The sequence below is a fragment of the Vespa mandarinia genome, chromosome 6 (assembly GCF_050613455.1).
Source record: "Vespa mandarinia isolate Hongniang chromosome 6, ASM5061345v1, whole genome shotgun sequence".
In the NCBI taxonomy this organism is placed as follows: Eukaryota; Metazoa; Arthropoda; class Insecta; order Hymenoptera; family Vespidae; genus Vespa; species Vespa mandarinia.
The window spans coordinates 2845001-2865517 of NC_140815.1; the positions used below are offsets into that span (position 1 = coordinate 2845001).

General features: G+C 37.6%; 1 protein-coding gene and 1 non-coding gene across 2 annotated transcripts in view; both read right to left on the reverse strand.

Annotated features, from left to right (window-relative positions):
* LOC118441042 (uncharacterized) overlaps positions 1-20517 on the reverse strand; it is a 103495-nt gene that overhangs the window by 15543 nt on the left and 67435 nt on the right. The gene's annotated exons all lie outside the window — the stretch shown is intronic.
* TRNAQ-UUG (transfer RNA glutamine (anticodon UUG)) lies at positions 4050-4121 on the reverse strand. Its single transcript has one exon. It is a non-coding gene; the product is annotated as a tRNA-Gln (tRNA).

Genomic DNA, 20517 nt, shown 5'->3' on the forward strand with positions numbered 1-20517 from the left:
TCTCACTCTCTCTCTCTCTTTCTATCTATTTCTTACTTCCCTTGAATTCTACAGAAATCTACTCTGTTCGCGCATTATCTTTCTCGCATAAGCTTCGAAGACAGACGAGAGAGATAGGTTTACGGCAACGAGGAGTAAGGTATTCGTTCGAGATAATTGTAGGAAGTGAGCTTTCATGGGAAATTCGGGAAAGACATACATAGTTAGGTACTATATTCGCCAAAGTAAAATGCTCGACGTTGCCGATCGGCTAAGCTCCGCCGCGGGAGTTTAAAGGCCGATAAATTCCGTTAGCTCGAGGTATAAATCTGTTTAATTTAACGCTACGTTATTTTTACGGTTACCGTTACTTGCCGGTAAGAGATGAACGCATTCGTTGTTTAGTATTCCCTACGAACGATCGAACGTATACGTATAAACATTACATAAAAGAGATACGCATGCACGTACGTATGAATGTACCGTATGTATATATGTACATATATATATATATATATATATATATATATATATATATATGTGTGTGTATATTGAAAATGTCTCGAAAATATTTTTACGATGTTATCTCTACTTACTAATAATACTTTCGTTAAAAATGAAGAAAATATTCTTATCGAGTGGGACAACTCTCGAAGGATACATTTTTATTTTCTTTTTTCTTTTTTTCTATATACTATCATCGAAAAAAGAGTGAAAGGTAGAGAGAGAGAGAGAGAGAGAAGATGGCTCACGCGACTCTAGATTACACGTTTCGTCATTACCGAGGGTATTTTATCGTTCGTCTGAGTTATGGGGTTCCGCTCGTTAACCGGAAAGTTCCAGAGGATCGTCTCTCTCTCTCTCAAATTTAAATTGAGAAAGTATTTTACGAGCGCGCGAGAGTTTCACGGTAGCGTTGTCACATCTTGATGAACTTCCGGTAACGATCGTAGGAAAATGTTCTTCTTGGCTTAGGTCGATGTCGTCTACCATAGTCGTCGTCTGTCTTCGTCTATTAGACGTTACACTTCTCACCGGATAGTCCACGTCGTTACGTCGAAATCCATGAAATTAGAACTCGCGACGATTAACGAAAGACTTTAGATAAATTAATTATTGTATATTAGGGAAATCGGAAAGTAATGTCGTTTTCTCAAATTAAATTCAAACGAATAAATTTTTAACAAGTTTTTATTTTTAATCAGAATCAAATATCGACATACACAGAAACGACATTACTTTTCGGTTCCCCATAATATATGATGCCATATTTAACAATTTCATTTTCCCCCTATCCCGATTATCGTCGATTAAACCTTGACATCTCATATGATTCCCCGTATGTATTTATTTTCTTTTCAATTGTTATCTTAGTCGATTAAGTTATATCTTATTGATATAATATATGTCAACAATAATATTCCGACGAAATATCGGACGATATTATCTATCATCAGGGATCAATTGCATCGATAATTATGAACGATAGATCGTTTAACATAATACTTTGTCAGAGATATGATGATAAATGAGACACGAATATGGTACGAAATGTACCCTATTAAAAATCACGTTCCTCTTCTTATAATTCTAGAGACTGAGGTAACACGGAAATAACAAACAGAACAAAAAAAAAAAAAGAAAAAAAGAAAAAAGGGAAAAAGAAAAAACAGAAAGAAACAAAAAAAAAAAGGAGAAAAGAAAAGAAAAATAAATACAGAGAGAAAAAAAAGCGCAAATAGATAACTGTAAAAAGGAGAGAATAGACAATAGGTGGAGAGGCACGAGAGAATGGTATTCGCATCTAAAATGGATGAGCTTAACAGCAAAAGCATTTATCTTCGAGCTTTGCATGCTTTTCCCTATCGCTTTTGTTCCATCTGGCTCGTTAGACTTCTCTCTTTTTCTTTTTTCTTCTTTTCTCCTTTTCTCCTTTCTCGTTCTCTTTCTCTTTCTCTTTCTCTTTTTCGTGAACGTTCGTTCATTCGTGCGTTTTCACGAAAGAGTATCATAATTCGATATTCGGCGACAGGAGCGACATGGAAAAAAAAAGAAAAAAAAAAAATTAAAATAAAAAATTATCAGAGAAGAAAGATAAGAGAGAAAGGAGAAACTAAAAATATGTGAATGATTTACGTACTTATTTATTTACGTACTTACGTATTTACACCTGACGATATGTCCGTACCTTCGTCGTCGTCTCGACGGAATCGTAAAGGTTCTCTTTATGTACCTCATCGTTGTTGTTGTCGTTGTCGTCGTTGTCGTCGTTGCTTTTACGAAACGGCCAAAGGATAAACCTGGTTGGAAGCATTTGCCAGGCACAGATTACGATAAACTCACAAGAATATAGCCACTATGTCCTTTACCATGTCTCTCTCTCTCTCTCTCTCTTTCTAACATACATACATACACACACACACATACACATATATATATATACACATACACTCTTTCTCCCCCTCTTCCTCTCTTTCAAATCGATTTTCCGAAGTACACCTGCAGAGTCCAACGTTCATGCGCCCAGAAACAACTGACTGTCATGCAAATGAGATCATACGAATCTGCCGTGAAAGAAAGATACTTACAATCTTACATCTTGTAATTAGAATTTGCCGACGACAAAGAGTATTATTATTCACTTAAAATTATTCATTCGCTTTACGATAAGTTTATCATTCGTGATTACTTTCATTATAGTCGTTAAATCAATATTTATTATTATTTATTATTATAAACGAATGATTATATCGTTATTGATTATTTTGTTATATTTATTATTTACCATTATTTTTTGATAATCCTTTATATATATAATTAATTAATTAATTAATTAATAATTTATTGTTATAAACGTTATCGATGATAATGTTAATATTTACAAGGACGTTCGATTTGTTTGCACGTAGGAGGTAATACGTTAATAAATGACGATAATCTTATGTGAATAAATAAACAAGGACTGATATTGGTATAATCATGTCGATAATACATTTTGAAAAACAATCGATCTTATCCAATCTTGTAAAAGATTTGTATCTTTCTCTTTCTCTTTCTTTTTTACATTCGCATTATCTCACTGATGAGTATCCATTTTTTTTTTGTTTATCTTTTTTTCCTTCTTTTTTTTCCCAATCGCCAGTAGTATTGCGCGTCACGCCATAATTTTGTGCTAAAACGCGAAGAGAGCGCGAACGCGACCAGGTGCAACAGCGGGTAGTAAAAGTCAATGCGTCGTGCGACCGATCGAAGATAAGTGTTTGACGAACGAAGCCGTTGCGTTTCGTGAAAGTGCTTTTAACGATGGAGATAGATCGTGGAAATAGATCTCTCCTAAATTATCTTTTATTATAGATATATACATACATATATTGTACATATTATGTATTATACTATGTATTATGAAATATGTATGCATATATGTATATATACGTATGTGTATATACATGTGTATTGATGTGAGATCGTATTGTCACGATTCGAGACGTTATTTGGAATTTCGCAATTAGAGATTAGCCTATGCCGCGATCAGTCTGCACGCAGACATAGTGCTTACATAACATTTATCGAACATATCTAATCAACAACGTCTAGTTCTATCGTATTATCGTAAAATCATTATATAAATTAATTCGACTTTCTATCGAATATAATGATTATGTAATATTTATTCCTTAAGCTTTAATATTTTCATTAATTATATTTTATTGATTAGTATTTATAATAAAATATCAATATGTGACGTAAGTGACGCAAGTCTGACATTTAATTAATTTATATCGGTCAGAATGTTTATATATAATTTATTTTACAGTATACTTATCGTTAATTAATAAAAATACTGATTGAATAAATACAAGTGGAAATGAATTGGCAAATCGATCGTTGCACGTAATAAATTATTTTGCTATGAGCGTAGTGGTCATTTTTATTTATTTCATTAAAAAACAATATAAATATATATGTATAAATTATTAATTACTTTAGGGGATTTGTTATAATTATTTGTTAATGTTCTTCGTTTGATTTTCTAACGAAAAAAAAAGGAAGAAAAAAAAAATAATGTTAGAAGGTCCCACCGAGATTTGAACTCGGATCGCTGGATTCAAAGTCCAGAGTGCTAACCATTACACCATGGGACCTCGATGATATACAATTTTAAGATTACCTATATTAACAGAACATAATTAATTTTATTATTCAATTATATGTTTCAATCTTAATTTTCAATTATTTCTTATTATTTATTATAAAATTAAATATAATTTTCATCTTCGATTATTCTTAAAATTTCTTACGTTGTTCTTAAGTCGTTCAATATATCTAAAAAGAAAATATAATTTATTTATATGACAATTATTTCTACGTAAAATTTTCAATCATTATTATAAAGAGAGATAAAGAGTGCCAGAAAGAGAAAAAGAGAGAGAAAACATCTTAAACGAAGATCAGGGAATAGCAACAAAGCATTACGTAATACAATAGACGACAAAGCGTCTAAGTACTTGTTTCGGTGTCCCACCTCTAAAGATGGCTATTTGTGAGAAGTTCAGTGATGCGTGTTAGACACTCCTTTCGACCCTTGGTAAAAAAAGAAAAGGACAGGCCCTCGAACAATTTTGCGAGCGTCGTTCCGAAATCGGAAGAAGAAGAAGAAGAAGAAGAAAAAGAACGGAGGTGGAAGGGATGGGGTTGGGGAGGGGTGCGAGCGGTATAAATTCATGCCGCAGACCCTTCTAAAAAGGGACATAGATTTCGAAAGGATCGACAGGCCAAAAGAGAATGAGTTCCTACACGTTCAGTTTAGGAACCCTTCCTTCCCATTTCATTCGCCATGTAACTTTCTCTATCTTTCTCTTATTACTCAAGCGAGAACCGTGTCAACCCTTAATTGAACGGAAGCCGGCAATAAATATTATGTTACTTTCTTTTTTTCTTTTTTTTTCTCTCTCTCTCTCTTTCTCTCTCTTTTCGATGTGTGGGACCCGATTTTATAATGGCCACCATAGAGTAACTCTTACGGAAGCGGATGTGCAATCGGTGTGACATGTGCTCTCTCGGTCTCGACTACGAATTTATTTTCTATATCGTTTTACAACCGGATCATTGTATTATACATATACCGTTACGTTTAAGATAGAAAGAAAAAGAGAAAGAGGGAGGCAGAGAGAGAGAGAGAGAGAGAGAGAGAGAGAGAGAGAGAGAGAGAAAGAGAGAGACAGAGAATATCACGAACGATTAAGCCAAACGCGAGGGGGAGAAAAATTAATATCGAGTACCACCCTGGGACTCGAAAGCTTAATCGCCACCCTCCCCACATTATTTCGTATACCGGATCTATCGTATCAAAATCGTTGTAATTGAGGCGAGATAATGGTTCGTTCGACTGTAAAAAAAAAAAAAAAAAAAAAGAAAGAAAAAAATTAATAAAAAAGAAAAAGAAAACATTCAAAAATGTATTTACCATACGCGACACTTTCGTCACGTATCGAGTAATTATCTTAATCGTCAGTTATCGTCATTCGTTGAATAAACAAACGAAAGAAAATTGAAACGACGATTACAAATTAATGATTGAATCGTAACGAAAATAATTGTGGTTCTTTTATTACCAAAAAAAAAAAAGAAAAAAAAACAATTATTTACGCATTAAATCAATGAATTATATATTCTCAATGTGAAAGAATAATAACTATATCCATGATACTTTCTTATTTTTTCTTATCGTTTAAGATTATCGAAACGAGATCGATGTCTTGAGCCGTGACTTCCGGTTTCTCTCTCTCTCTCTCTCTTTTTTCTCTCACTCTTTCTTTCTCTCTCGTTGATAATTATAAACGGGCCTCTTCTCATATAATAACAATAATGGCGCGTGCTACAGCAGTACGGCCCCGGGGGCAGCTCGTTTGACATCAAAGTGACGCCCCCCTGCTGTCGGTATGCATCGGGGTACGACTAATGAGATTCACTTTACAGTTTACCCCTCTCGCGAAACACCGACGACTCTACAACACCACCTTCACCATCACCATCACCATCACCATCACCATAACCATCACAACCACTATCACCACCACCAACGTCGTTCACCACCTTTCGATCATTTTGATCATTTCAACGATAGGCGAACCTTGCGATGCTTCGCGCCCCCTTCCTTTCAATCTCTCTCTCTCTTCCTTTCTCTTTTCTGCCTTTTGATACGCCGTAGTACGTACGTACTTCGTTCTTTGTCGCAATACCGACCCTTTTCCCTTTGAATATATTTTATAAATTCGTTGAATTTAAAAATCCCTACCCCCTCGTCCGACCCTTTTTCTTCCTTTCATTTTCTCTCTTTTTTTCTTTTTCCTTTTTTTCTCTTCTATACACTTTCATTCGGGGCGATCGTTGCTCCTTTTCGATTAATTACAAATGAAAAGAAAAGAGAAAGAAAAAAAAGAGACCACCCCCTACATCTAAGTCGTATGGTATGAACATTTAAACGAATGCGATACTCTATCATCTTATAATTTTTTATTAATTTTCTTTTATATCTTAGTATCCTTAGGAAGGAAAGGAAGAAAATAAGGAAACAAAATGGGAAAGAGATAGCTAAAAAGAGATAGCAGAAAAAAGAAAAAAAGATAAAGAAAAAAGATCGAAGAGAAAATCGTGAATAATAGTTCTTGCGAGACGAGACGAGACGAGACGTACGTACATACGTACGTTTTAATAAACGGAATCGAACTCTTTGACACCTTGAAATTACCCTTTCGAAAATGACCCTCGTAGAACAGCGAACAATAGGTACCTAGATGGTTAATAAAGGCTTCGGTTGGATTAAAGATTGATATCACGTAAACCAGGGGAGGCATGAATTATCTATCGAGCCGTACCTACTGCCCGCGACCATATTCGTTGGCATACGTCTCTCTTCGTATTTTCCTCGTCCTCTTAATTGGATCGATTCAACCTCTCTCTTCCTCTCTCTCACTCTCTCTCTCTCTCTCTGTTTCTCTCTCTCTCTTTTCCTTTTTCTCTCTCTGTCTATCGTCCGCCTCTCTCACTCTCTCTCTCTCTCTTCCTCTCTTTCTCTCTCTGTGTCTATCTATCTCTCTCTCTCTCTCTTTCATTTATTCTCCCTTCGAGCAATTTCAACCTATACCACACTCTACATTTATAATCTCTAATTTACCTTGTAAGGCCTAATGATCTCTAATGTATGCACGTTGCTCGTGTCTTGTCGACGAGTAGTTTGCACGACCCTCGGTATGGTCGTGCCTTCGTGCGATATACACTTTGTCAGAGAAAAGCAGTAAACCAAGAAGATAGTCCATCGAAGTCAAATAGGAAATTGTACATTATAAATAGGACAGTGTATCATAACGATGGATGTAATATTTCCCACGACGAGATATCATTAATATCGTTAAAAAAAAAATTGGATATTAATATATCGATCAATTTTTTCTTATTATTTTCTTTGATCGTTTATCGGATAATTGTAAGATTAGTAACAATTAAAATAGAATTAATAATAACGATTATTATATTAGAAAATCTAATTGCGTAAATGAAAATTAATAATATATCGGATTAAGGTTTTGTTATTTCTCGGAAATAATATACATACATATGTACGTAAGCGTATAATGTACACATGCAAACACGCGCACAACCACGCGCAAATATTAACGTGTAATCATTTTAAACGTTAATTCTTATCGCCATAATTCATTTATTAGACATGCATTTAGGTCAGTGATCGCGATGCAAACGTGGAATCGCGTTTATGTGCAAACGCATTAAACGACCCCTATGCTGCCACGTGGCTGACTCGCGCTTATCGAACGTTGAGTTTTAAAATGTACGAAAGGAAAAGGGACGGGGGGAAAGAAAAAGGTCGTACCGTCAAGAAGACGAGTCGGAAGAGGAAAAAGAAATAGAAGAAGGGAGGAAAGGGAGATGGGGACACCAGTCACTTCAAGAGAGATGTGTGTGTGTGTGTGTGTGTGTATATATGTGTGTGTGTGTGTGTGTATATATGTGTGTGTATATGTAGCGTTGATGTATGAAAGGTTCAACCGACCGACACGAATTAACATTGGAAAATAAAAGAACTTATGTGTATGTACGCGCACACATGCTCGTCACGCCTGTTGGCAAAATGGCCCGTGACTAACATAACTACTTTTAGTAGCTAGTCGATTTATAAGGAAGAATCTAATGATCATTTGTTTCGATGGTCTCTTTTGGATCGATTAAATTGTTGATATAATCTTATTTCTTTTAATCCATTTCTTTTAATTGAATTTTTCCAATATTAATTTTATAATTAAATAATAATTATGAGTAATAAAAAGAACGTAATATATATATACATATATTTTATATAAATATATATATATATATATATATATATTCATATATTTTAAATAAACATATCGATTTAAATAGTTATAGCAATGAGATCAAGGGCATGTTATATTCCTTTCTTTTGAATACCAAAGTAATCAAAAACACGTTTTCGGTACATGAACTTGGCACGGTCTCGTTCGTATTTTGTTCGAATATTTTGGCGCAGGTCAGTTCTGTCTGAGGCGGACTCATCAACGAGAAAGCACATAAGAAAGAGAGAAAACGGGACAGAAAGAGAAAGAGAGAGAGAGAGAGACAGAGAGAGAGAGAGAGAGAGAGAGAGAGAGAGAGAAAGAGTAAGAGAAAGGGAGGTAGATAGAAAAAAAGAAAGAGAAAGAGAGGTAGATAAAAAAAAAGAGAGAAAGAGAAAGAGAGGTAGATAAAAAAAAGGAGAGAGAGAGAGAGAGAGAGAGAGAGAGAGAGAGAGAGAAAGAGAACACCGTTCGTAAAAAAATTATACGAGAGTGAACGGGGATCCATAAATTTTCTTGCACTCGAAGTAAAGTCGAATAAGAATGATTCTCAAGCGGAACTTCCGGCTGGGTGCGAGCATTCTCGATACACGTGCGCGTTCGACCGGATTTTACGTTCATGCGTATGTGCCTGCGTGAGTGAGTGAGTGAGTGAGTGAGTGAGTGAGTGAGTGAGTGAGTGAGTAAGTGAGTGAGTTAGTGAGTTGGTAAGTGAGTGCGTGCCTGCGTGCGTGTGTCTACGCGTGCGACTTGCCGTACACGTGCTTTGAAGAGGTCAGACTTTTATATCTTGAAATCTGCATCGGTTCTTCTTCCCCTTCTCTCTCTCTCTCTCTTTCTCTCTCTTTCTCTTTCTCATGCTCTCTTTTTTTACTATTACTATATACTCTTCGTTCATCTCTCTCTCTCTCTCTCTCTCTCTCTCTCTCTCTCTCTTTCTCTCTCTCTCTCTCTCTCTCTCTCTCTCTTTCTCTCTTTCTTTCTCTGTTTCTCTTTCGTCGTTGCATCGGCTAAAGTTGAAGGAGCAGATGCCACGATGCGGGCGTTATCTGCCGATGGCATCTACATGGTCACGCCCATTTTAGATCATTACTCTAGTTGGCGGTTATCATTTCACTTTTGCTGCCTCTCAGGCCCCGGATAATGGACGAGCGTGGAAGGAACATTGTCAGGAAGGGAGAGTTCCGACCCTCTTCTCGTTTCTTCGTTTTTCTCATTCTCTCTCTCTCTCTCTCTCTCTCTCTTTTTCTTTCTCTTTCTTTCTCTTTATCTTTATCTTCTTTCTCTTTCTCTCTTTCTCTTTCTCTCTCTCTATTTTCTTTTTCACTCTCACACGTTCAGTATATACCACCCGCCGTGCAATTGTGTCAACTTTAATGCTTTTTCGCTCTTATTGTGAACTATATCGAAAGATGAAGAGAGAGATAAAGAAGAAAAGTAAGAGAGAGAGAGAGAGAGAGAGAGAGAGAGAGAGAGAGAGAGAGAGAGAGAGAGAAAGAGAAAAAGAGAGAGAGAGTAAGAGAGAAAATCTCACCCTTTCTAACTTCAATTTTACTCCTTTACAGTTCGACGATCTTCAAGATCAAATTGAAGCAGACGTTCGCCAAAGTTTTGGCACTCCAACTGTGTGATCTAAAATGAAACGATTCGCGCGGCCAAACCTTCAGAGAGTACTTTTGCCAAACGATCCGTTAAAATCTCGAAGAATACATCCGAGTGTTTGTTACAAGATTTAGATAGACTCTTTTCTTTTTTTTTCTCTCTTTCATTTTCTTTTTTCTTATATTTCTTTTCTTTATTTATAAAGAAAGAGAGAGAGAGGGAGAGAGAGAGAGAGAAACAGAGAAAGAGAGAGTCGAGATAAAAATATCCTGAAGTAAAAGATATCTTCTACTTCTTCTTAACTATTTTAACGTTTTACGAATTTCATGCACTATACATACAAGCTATCTAATCGAATACTATCGTTTATGTTACAGGTAGGTAGTCTACCCTTTTCGAGAAGGTTCAAGTTCGCCACGATGGTCATTCTAGTTGTCGTTTTCTTCGTCCTCCTCGTCGTCGTCGTCGTGCGTGATAAATCGTTGGATCGGCCAGGGTAGATTCTTGTAATTTTAGATTACACTTCGTTGCCCGTTGTGGCGAGCTACGGTTAACGCATGGCCGAAGCACCGAACCCCCTTTCGGCCATCACGGAGTATCTTGTCCAGAAGGGTTAGATTAGATACGTCGTTCACTTCAGGCCGTATATCTGTTCGACCCTGTCTTTCCATCGCTATGCTCTCGGCCAAGTTCGTGAGAGCGGGTGAATACATACACGAACACACACACATATAACCATCTGTATTCTATCGGAAGCTATACGCGTGCATCTATCGACCATGCGTGCCAGTATACCTACATATATGAGAATGTGAGAATGTATGTGCGAGCGAGAGAGAGAAAGAGAGAGAGAGAGAGAGAGAGAGAGAGAGTGAAAGAGAGAGAGGGAGGGAGGGAGAGAGAGAGAATACGCTCCGGTGAGTTACGGGGCTGCGGACAGAGTGATGCATTGCCGTGGAACCGAGAAGGACCAGATATCCCGCGGGAATCGAACGAGGAACCCTTACACCTCACACCATTACGTTCCCGTGACAGAAACTGCCTGAATTATTGGAATATCGACGCCAGCGGGCATTAAATGCTTCAATTAGGATTATTATCGTAATTTATTCGAATAATAACGTTTATCGGTGTTACTTCGTTAAACGATTTACTACTTTCTAATAATTGATTTATATCAAAATTTATATATATATATACATATGTGTATGTATTTGTGTGTGTGTGTGTGTACTCTCTACCTCAGAACATTAGAATATCTCTTATGGGACTACCATCATGTAGTGTCAAATTTTTTCTATACAGGTCAAGTATTTAGGGATATTTCAAAGTCAAATTCATTTTATCAAGTGGAACTACATATATATATATTTTCATGGTTCGATTGGATTTGTTGAGACGAACTCAACAATGTGCCATACGAAGACAATTATTATTGTAGTATGTTATATTATTAATTATATTATAAATATGTGAATTATTAAGAAGAATAATCATGTATCGCTGGTTGCCACCTGTTAGGCTGCACGTTGTAAACAAAGGCAGAACTTCTTACGAAAAAAACTTTCATACAATTAGACCGATAATTTGAGTACCACGAAGAAATACAAGATGATAAGACTTTGTTTATATCGTATTATATTCTATTATATTGTATTAAATTATCATACAATTTATACGATTAAAGAAAATTTTCTTTTAAGCATAAAATATAATGCATTCATTATGTATAATTAAGACAAATGAAAATAAAGATATTTAATTTAAAAAGAAATCCTATGAGTTCTCAATTAAATCCTACCATTATTCTCCTTATTCACAAATACAGCTCTTAATAGAGCTGTATTTGAAATAATTTTCAAATTTTGAATAAAACGAAAATGTTACCACAAAATGAATTTAATAACAGGATAACATGAAGTGCAAAAAAGTGGCATGATTACACATCACCTCCTAATAAATTATATTCTCCTGTTCGAAATTTCAAATTCTGCAAAACGAAAAATGTTTCTCGCTAATTGAATTTTGGATCACGTGAATACTCGAAGACGTGGCATTCAAAATCGTGCCACCTCCTGGTAAATTATATTCTCCTGTTAGATATTTCAAATATTGCAAAACGAAAAATGTTTTCCGTTAATCGAATTTTGTAACAGGATCACGTGAATACTCGAAGAGGGGCCACCCAAAATCATGTCACCTCCTTGTAAATTATATTCTCCTGTTCGAAATTTCTAATTCTGCAAAACGCAAAATGTTTCTCGCTAATTGAATTTTGTAACAGGATCGCGTGAATACTCGAAGAGGTGGCACTCAAAATCGTGCCACCTTCTGGTAAATTATATTCTCCTGTTCGATATTTCAAATTCTGAACAATGTGATATTATTGCCGTAAATTGAACTGTGACTTTTTTATCTTTATAAAAATTTTTTCTGATTACGTATTTTTATAATTGTTATATAAATACTGATTTGTAATGTCAGGAATATTTGATGTGATAATGATTGGGTTCAAGAAATAACACATTGAATTTTTGTTTATGATAAAATTTTATTTTTGTTTAAATTATTTATATATACAATATATATTTTATTTGTTAATTATAAAAATATTTATTTACTAAATTGCAATAATAATATAATATAGTATTATATAATTTAAAATCATATAATCCATTAGAATTTAATATATAAAATATATATTTCTTTTTACTTATGAATGACATCGATATGTCATTCTGGATTTAATTTCTGTTCTCACGATTTCCGCATCTTCTACAATGCATATCGTTGCATTGTAGCTGTCATATTGTATCATCTATAGCATAGTCTTGTTCTGAAAGCTCTAAATCATCCTTTTTACTTGATATCTTTTTTTACTTGAGATCTTTTAATTGTATCTTTTCTTATGATTACATTAAGACGCATCTGACCAATTGAAGAAGAAAATAATTTAATTATTTTTATTTTTAATATTCGATTAATTAATTTTTTATTGTATTTAGAAAGAAAAAATCATAAACGTATTCTCTTTCCTTAATTCTTTGATCATAAAATGTCAGTTGCTGCTTTTTGAGATAAATCTGTATGCGTGTATGTGTGTGTATGTGTGTATAGATATTCGATTAACTCTTTGCTGTATATATATTTTTTGATTATTCCGTATTTTTCATCTCGTCATTCCTCGTCTCGTAGAATACTAAAAGCACAGCGCGAATTTGCTTTATAGAAGGTAGTAAAGGGCTTCGCTCTAGTAATAAAATAAAAGGAGAAATATACGGCAGGCGAACGGCAGGCATCGATATCGGTCTTGCTAATGCAGATAAAGTACATAAAGCTCCAAAGGCTATGCGGATTCGTGGCGCGAGCCGAGAGTTTCACTCGGTTTGCGTTATGCCACAGTAAAACTGTCCACGGTAAAATACACGGGGGAGTCATAGTCCGTAGGGGTAAACGTTATTGTTGCACCATATAAATCGCGCTTGATCGCGGAGGAGTATGGATCGTATATCAAAACTACTGCCGTACCGTTCTGGCAATTTGTGGCCTGTAATAGAAGCGAGGGAGAGAGAAGAAGACCAAGAAAGAGAGAGAGAGAGAGAGAGAGAGAGAGAGAAAGAGAGAGATGTATATATATATAGAAGGAATGAGAAAGGACGTCCAGCAAAATTATTATCCAGAAAATGCGTATACCATGAACGAAACATTCTCCTACCTCGTTCGAAGCTCGTTTCCCTTTTTAACAACGACCGGTCAACTCTATCTTCTGCTTCTTCCTTTTTAGAACGAACGAACGAACGAACGAACGTGCGAACGACAAGGAGTGTCCAAAGATCTTTCCCAATGATTACGGCTTATATACTTCCATCCTCGTAATAATTTTGCGGCGTCGAAATGAAAGAGAGCCAAACCCTGAACCGTCGTACTTACTTATCATGCGAGCCGATCATATTCAAAACGAATTCGTACGTACTTACGCGTTGAAAAACGAATCAAAAATTTATCAATCAATCCCCTTCGAGGATTATTTCTTTTGAAATTTCGATTTCAGTTCGATTTCAGATCGATTTATATCTTTTGTTTTTCCCACTGTTCCCATTAAATCATTTATCAGGGATTCTCATTTTGACGGATAAATTGATAATCGTTTTATCTTTTAAATTACGACTAGTTGTGTCTAAGCGTACGCGGAGAACAGGGCGAACGTAGTACGATTGAAAAGTTTCAAACAAGACTCGTTAAAACTACGCGTCCTCTTCGCAATCGCTAATGCGTCTATCCGAGCGCATCCACGGCAGTTTATTTTTATTTAAAGCGTTCAGGGAATCTACCGAGCTTCTCCTCCTACTCCTCATCCTCCTCCTCCCACTCTCGGCCCCCACCTAAACAACCCTCTCGTCCATCCCTCTATCCTTCCTACCGTATCTCCGTCGATCCAACGAAGCGACGATGCGATCCAAACGCGTTAGTCGTTCACCACCGTTTACCTCTACCCCGTACTCCTCTCATCATCCCACTAGTCTACTCTCACTCGTTTCGTTTCGTTTCGTTTCGTTTCGTTTCGTTTCGAACAGAGTTTAGGTGGGTGGATTCGATCGATTACCGCGATTAAAATAAAATGTAAATGCCGGGACGAACGCGATTCGTGTGTTATGCAAATTTCATCGGATCGGTAATCGCTGAGTGGAAGCTGATGTCTTCCTTTAATGGTCGACGAGAAGAGAGAGAGAGAGAGAGAGAGAGAGAGAGAGAGAGAGAGAGAGAAGGAAGAAAGAAAGGTAAGATAGAAATGAAGGAAACGAATACGGAAATGGCATAACGAAAAAAAAAAAAAAAAAAAAAAGGAAAAAGAAAAGAAAAGAAAAGAAATGAAGAGGAAAAGAAAGAAGAGAAAAAAAACGGAGAGAGAGAGAGAGAGAAAAAAAGAAAACAAAAGAAAATAAAGAAGATTTCATTCGACTTGAACGTAACTCTTATTGAGATACAGTCTCAATCGAACGATCTATCGGATCTAGTGGAAACGTACGTCCCTGTATTCCGGGCAAACAGAAAGAGACAGTTAAGGGTTGGGTAGGTGTTTCATCGAAATAATCAACGTCCATCCAGAAGCGATGCGAACACACGTTGGCAGTAAGCGCGATGCGATTCGGTGCATAGCTGCAGCAGTGCCGATAGGCAAATTCAATGCTCGTCCGATGTTTGACGGACGATGAGAAAACGAGAGAGAGAGAGAGAGAGAGAGAAAGGCCGTATGCAATGGCAACAACTACGTGAGTCGTAGGACGAGGTCCTAAAACGAAAGGGCTCGTGGTGGACGTGCACGAGACGCATGCCGATGCATTCATTGCGCGATGGACTCTCCTCCTCTCCCTTCTCGTCTCATCCCTCCAAACCCCGCTAGTCCCCACCCTCGGTCTCGCCCAGCTCATCTTCCTCTCTTTGGGGTCTACGCGCTCGCGCGCACACAGGATGATTAATTAGTTGTCGTGCGTTCCATGTCACCGTGTCACTCTTGTCACGGCTTTGTCACTTCGGCAGCAAACACCCGCTTTCGGACGAAGAGAGTAGAGGTACGTACTGTTCTATATGGATGGCCGAAGAGAGGGAAAATGGGAATGGGGTAGGGGAAGAGGAGGGGAGGAGGGGTAGGGTGCGTTGACGTTGGTAGAGTGTAGAGAAACGGTGCATCGCACTGCAAACGCTCTCGCATACTCTCTCGCAAAAGCAAATTGCATTGTAACCAGGACTGCAACAGGCGCGCCATTAATCAATGCCCGTTGCATCGGAGTGGCGAGCGTTTCTGCCAATTTCCAAGTAGAGCCTATCTCGTCGGCTCGTACAGAGAACAAAACCGACCTAGCTAGCTGGCTGGCTGGGTGGCTGGCTGGTTAGCTAGCTAGCTAGCTATACGGGACCACGTGTTCTCCTCGCCTCGTGCTATCGCCATGGATTACCGGAATTGCCGTGGTTAATGAGTTTCGTTTCATGGGGTTACCTCTAACTCGTCAATCCAATTTAAAAACTTTGCTCTTAGGAATATTAAATCATATTTAAACGTCGGTTATAACGATTTTGACGTGCAATTTATTTATATATATTTATTTATTTATTTATTTATTTATTGGTTCTCTCGAATTTTTGATTAACTCTAATCGAATTTCATTGGTTGCTTGATCGAATCGCAATTAACGCACGTGATCGCGTTTGCTGTATAATCGTCACCTGTGGATCAATCTATGCGACTAGGAATATAGACGTCATTTGTCATACTAGTCGTCATAATGGACCTATCGTTTATGAATATTCGTGAACGCACGAGAACGTGAGAATGAACGTATGTAAGTGAAACGGTAACATAAGTAACGAACACGTTAATCGCGATCATTACGTCAAAGAATACAGGAGGATGATCCGTCAGTACGTCCGGTGATCGTTCATATTTTCTTTCCTTTAACACGTAAGTAGTTAAGTACGACATCCTCCATTCTCGGATTTCGTTTTGAACTAATTAACCGAGCTGAGAATTTCCTTTTGTTATATTTCGTCCCGGTGAACATGACTACTTGTCAGTACGAATCTGATAACGAGTGGCATCCGGCACTCTGATGCCGACATAAACGGCGAACGGGCCAATCTGAAAAGGAATCCTCTTTTAGTTCGCTAAAAGAGATTCGTCGAGGAAGTAATGGAATGTGATTAAAGCACAGTTGAAATTTCACGCGATAAATATGTAATTGCGAATTTCAATGAGAATTCTCAACGATTTAGGATACGTGTGTACGTATAAAAGAATATTAAGATGAACAAGAACAGAGGAGAAGAAGATGAAAGAGAGAGAGAGAGAGAGAGAGAGAGAGAGAGAGAGAAGGAGAGAGAGGGAGAGAGAGAGATGATGATGAAAGGGCAAACTCTTGTTTCTTTACTTTCGAGCTACACTTTAAAAGAGAAAGATGGAACGATTCGACTTAGTCACGATTTTACCTACCTGTATTTTTATTATTTAGTCGACTCACACAGGAAACGAGCCGAACGAAATAAAGGAGGTAGAAATTAATGAAAGGACGATGGCCTACCTCCGTCATAGGGAGGATACAAGACTAGAGAGTTATTTCTTTCGCTTTTCTTTTCCCTTTAAATTACGGCCGTTTAAGAAGAACCCAGGTGAGAAGCGCCAGGCGGTCCTTAACATCATTCCTTCCTTTTCTTCCTCATTCTCGTTCAGGTGATAATTACATAGGAAGCGTGATTTCTAGGGATGCTTTTCTTCTTTTCTTTTTTACTTCTTCCATACATCTTCGTCACGTACATAGAAAATCTGATAACCTTCGGACATTAAACTTCGTCACGTACGATGGATTTTTTAACCGTTCAAAATCGTTCATTTAATTACTTCAAACGATTTCACAAAATTTTTAAAGTGGCAGAACGAACGAACGATTATAGAAAAAAAAAAAAAATTCGTGATCAAGAAAATTAAAATCTATCGAGGCAATTTTCAAAATAACTAATTATTGAATTCCATTGTAGATGAGTAAAATAAGATAAAGAAAATAACATAAGATCATTTACGATATCCAAGATGTGGATCTTTCAGGAAGCTCTATGCCTTTTGATAAAGACACTCGAGATCGGTTAGTCGGTGATCAGCTTGGGCCAAAGCATTGTCATTAAATGATCCAGCAAGGCTTAGCGAATCCTCAGCTTTAAGACCTCAAGCTGTTGCTAAGGGATTGATGGGGTCACCATAGCAACCGCTGAGGACCTATTGTTGCACCCTGTCGGATGGTGGGTACTACAGTGGCACTCCCCCCGCAAAGCAAGCGTCGCAGTACACGCACCTCCTGCACCCCTGGCATGGCATATTTATTTGCATGTAGCCTGACTAGCTATAGCTACAGGCTAACGTACGATATGCGTCTTGATCGTGTATAACCACTCACACGCACGTATCGCGCATCTCGCGCGTTTATGCATCTATGCCAGTGGTACCAAACCCCTTGACGCGTTCCCTCTCTCTCTCTCTTTCTCTCTCTCTCTCTATCTCTCTCTCTTTCTCTCTCGGGGCAATGTCCTGCCTTTAAAGACGAGGGATCGACCGGTAGAAGTTTGCGAAAGGAGTGAGATGCTTTCGAAGAACGATCGTTTAAAGTTTCTTCCCCGTTGAAAGGCGAGAGAGAGAGAGAGAGAGAGAGAGAGAGAGAGAGAGAGAGATGTTTTTACTCCGCTATAATCGTACAAGAACGAGCTGCATCATTGAGACGCATATAACGATTATTATTCTCGTATATGGAATTAAACTAGGTCACAGGGAGAAAACTCTTCGATGTTAATGTTCTTCTTATTTCTTCGAGATGATAATCGTTATCTTAGACTACGAAACACTCGTTAAGGATATTACCGAGATTAACCAAAATAAATAAGTTGTCTCTCAGGATACTTAACCGTACAAAAAGCTTAAGTTATAGTAGACGTTGCTTTGTACGTTTATGACGTTTCTCGATGAATCAATAAGTTTATCATGTTGTTATCAGAAAAGATTTTGCGTTTCCTAATCGATCCATCGGTAACGAGTTCAAACTAATCGACTGTCAATTTGGATATGTCATTTTATATTTATGCGATAATATTTACTTTTTCCCTTTCTCTTTTTCTCTCTCTCTCTCCCTCTCTCTCTCTCTCTCTCTCTCTCTTTCTCTCTCTCTCTCTTTCTCTCTTTCTCTTCGTACGAGGAAATAATTAATTAATAATTATCGAGGAATCATTACTGGTGATTACGTCAACACCGGTATGATTCATCCTTCAAAGTGGTGGATGATATCATCGGTGGGACAAAGATTAACTGAAATCCATGAAGTACCTATGTATGTACCTAACTACAGTGGAGACTTTTTCTTTTGCTTTCGTGCTCCAATGAATGCGGAAGAGAGTGAAATAAAAAGGAAGAAAGAGAGAGAGAGAGAGAGAGAGAGAGAGAGAGAGAGAGAGAGAGAGAGACAAGAGAACTTTTCTAACGCAAAGGGTGAAAAGAAGCATGACGCACGCACGGCTTTTAAAGTCTCTATTGTTTCCCGACTGCTCTCACTTATTCTTCTACTTCTTATTCTTCTTCATCTTCTTCACATTCCTTTTCTTTTTTTTTTTTTTTCGTACTCCTCCATTCTCTTATCCTGAGAACCACCTATTACTTAAAATTTAAGCTCACACCGAAAATACATAGTAAACGTAGTAGTGTTCGATGTTAAAACACTGACGACGACTACGAATACTTAGGACGAAGACGCGATTCAAGGTTTTGTTTTATACCTTTCGTCTTTCGTTTGTGAATATCGAAGAGAAACGAAGGATGATGATGCGGCATCGTTCTAACAACTTACCAACCAACCAACCAACCAACCAACCATTACCATCACCATTAATGTTACCACTAACAGTACCACTACCACCACTATCACCACCACCACCACTATCACCACCACCACCACCATCACTAGTAAACACCACTACCAATACTACCAACATTGCCAAAGGATGATATCGCGTCAGCCCTTTCGCATTTTTCAGCGGAAGAAGATTCTCGAGTGCCACCAGTCGTGGAAAAGAAAATCAGAAACTCGTAGTGGTGATACGAACGAACGAGAACGAACGTTTCTCCTGCGGTTGTCGGGGGAAAAAAGGGGCTAAAGGAGAAAAAAGAAAAAAGAAAAAAGAAAAAAGAAAAAAGAAAGAGAGAGAGAGAGAGAGATAGCTGTACACATACATATATAAATACGTAGGTACGTAGGTAGATAGGTACGTATATATACATAGATATACATACGTGCATGCACGACGGGACACGCACTTTCATCCTGCGTAATTAAAATCACGGCGTCATCCTTCGGCTAGGGAGAACCGAGCATAATGACGCGACGACTCGCGAAGACAAGAGAAACGACGCATTTCTATCTATCTCGTCTATCTATCTCTTTCTATATCTTTCTATCTATCTCCTTCTTTCTCTCTCTCTCTCTCTCTATCTCTCTGATATCTCCCTTCGCGGCCCGTCGTTTTAAACTCGCGAACGGTGCATACTTCGTACGCGAACGCGTTCGATGATTACCCCAAGTTATTACCTAGATGCGCTTTTGTGTCAACCAGAGAACGTCACGAAGCTTTTCTCGACAACATCGTCGTCGTAGTCATCGTAGTCGTCGTAGTCGTTCGGTTCCTCAACGAAATATTACTCGTATCGCATGTTTATTGTACTCCTTTTATAGCGAGAGAGAAAAAAAGAGAAAGAGAGAGGGGAGGGGGGAAGAGAGAAGGAAGGAAAAAGGGAGAAGGAGGAAGAAGAACGTTCATCCTCCTTCGAGAGGATCGGAAATACGATGCTACTACACTCATTTGGGTTCGTTCGAGCATTGTCTTCTTGATTAGTAATCCCTGCATCGATTCGACGATGGAAATGATGCACTCGCGATATTCTCAATTATTCCAGGATTTCTTTTTTCTTCTTCTTTTCTCTCTCTCTCTCTCTATCTCTCTTTTTCTTTCTTTCTCTTTCCTTCTTCTCGCTTATTTTTTCCTC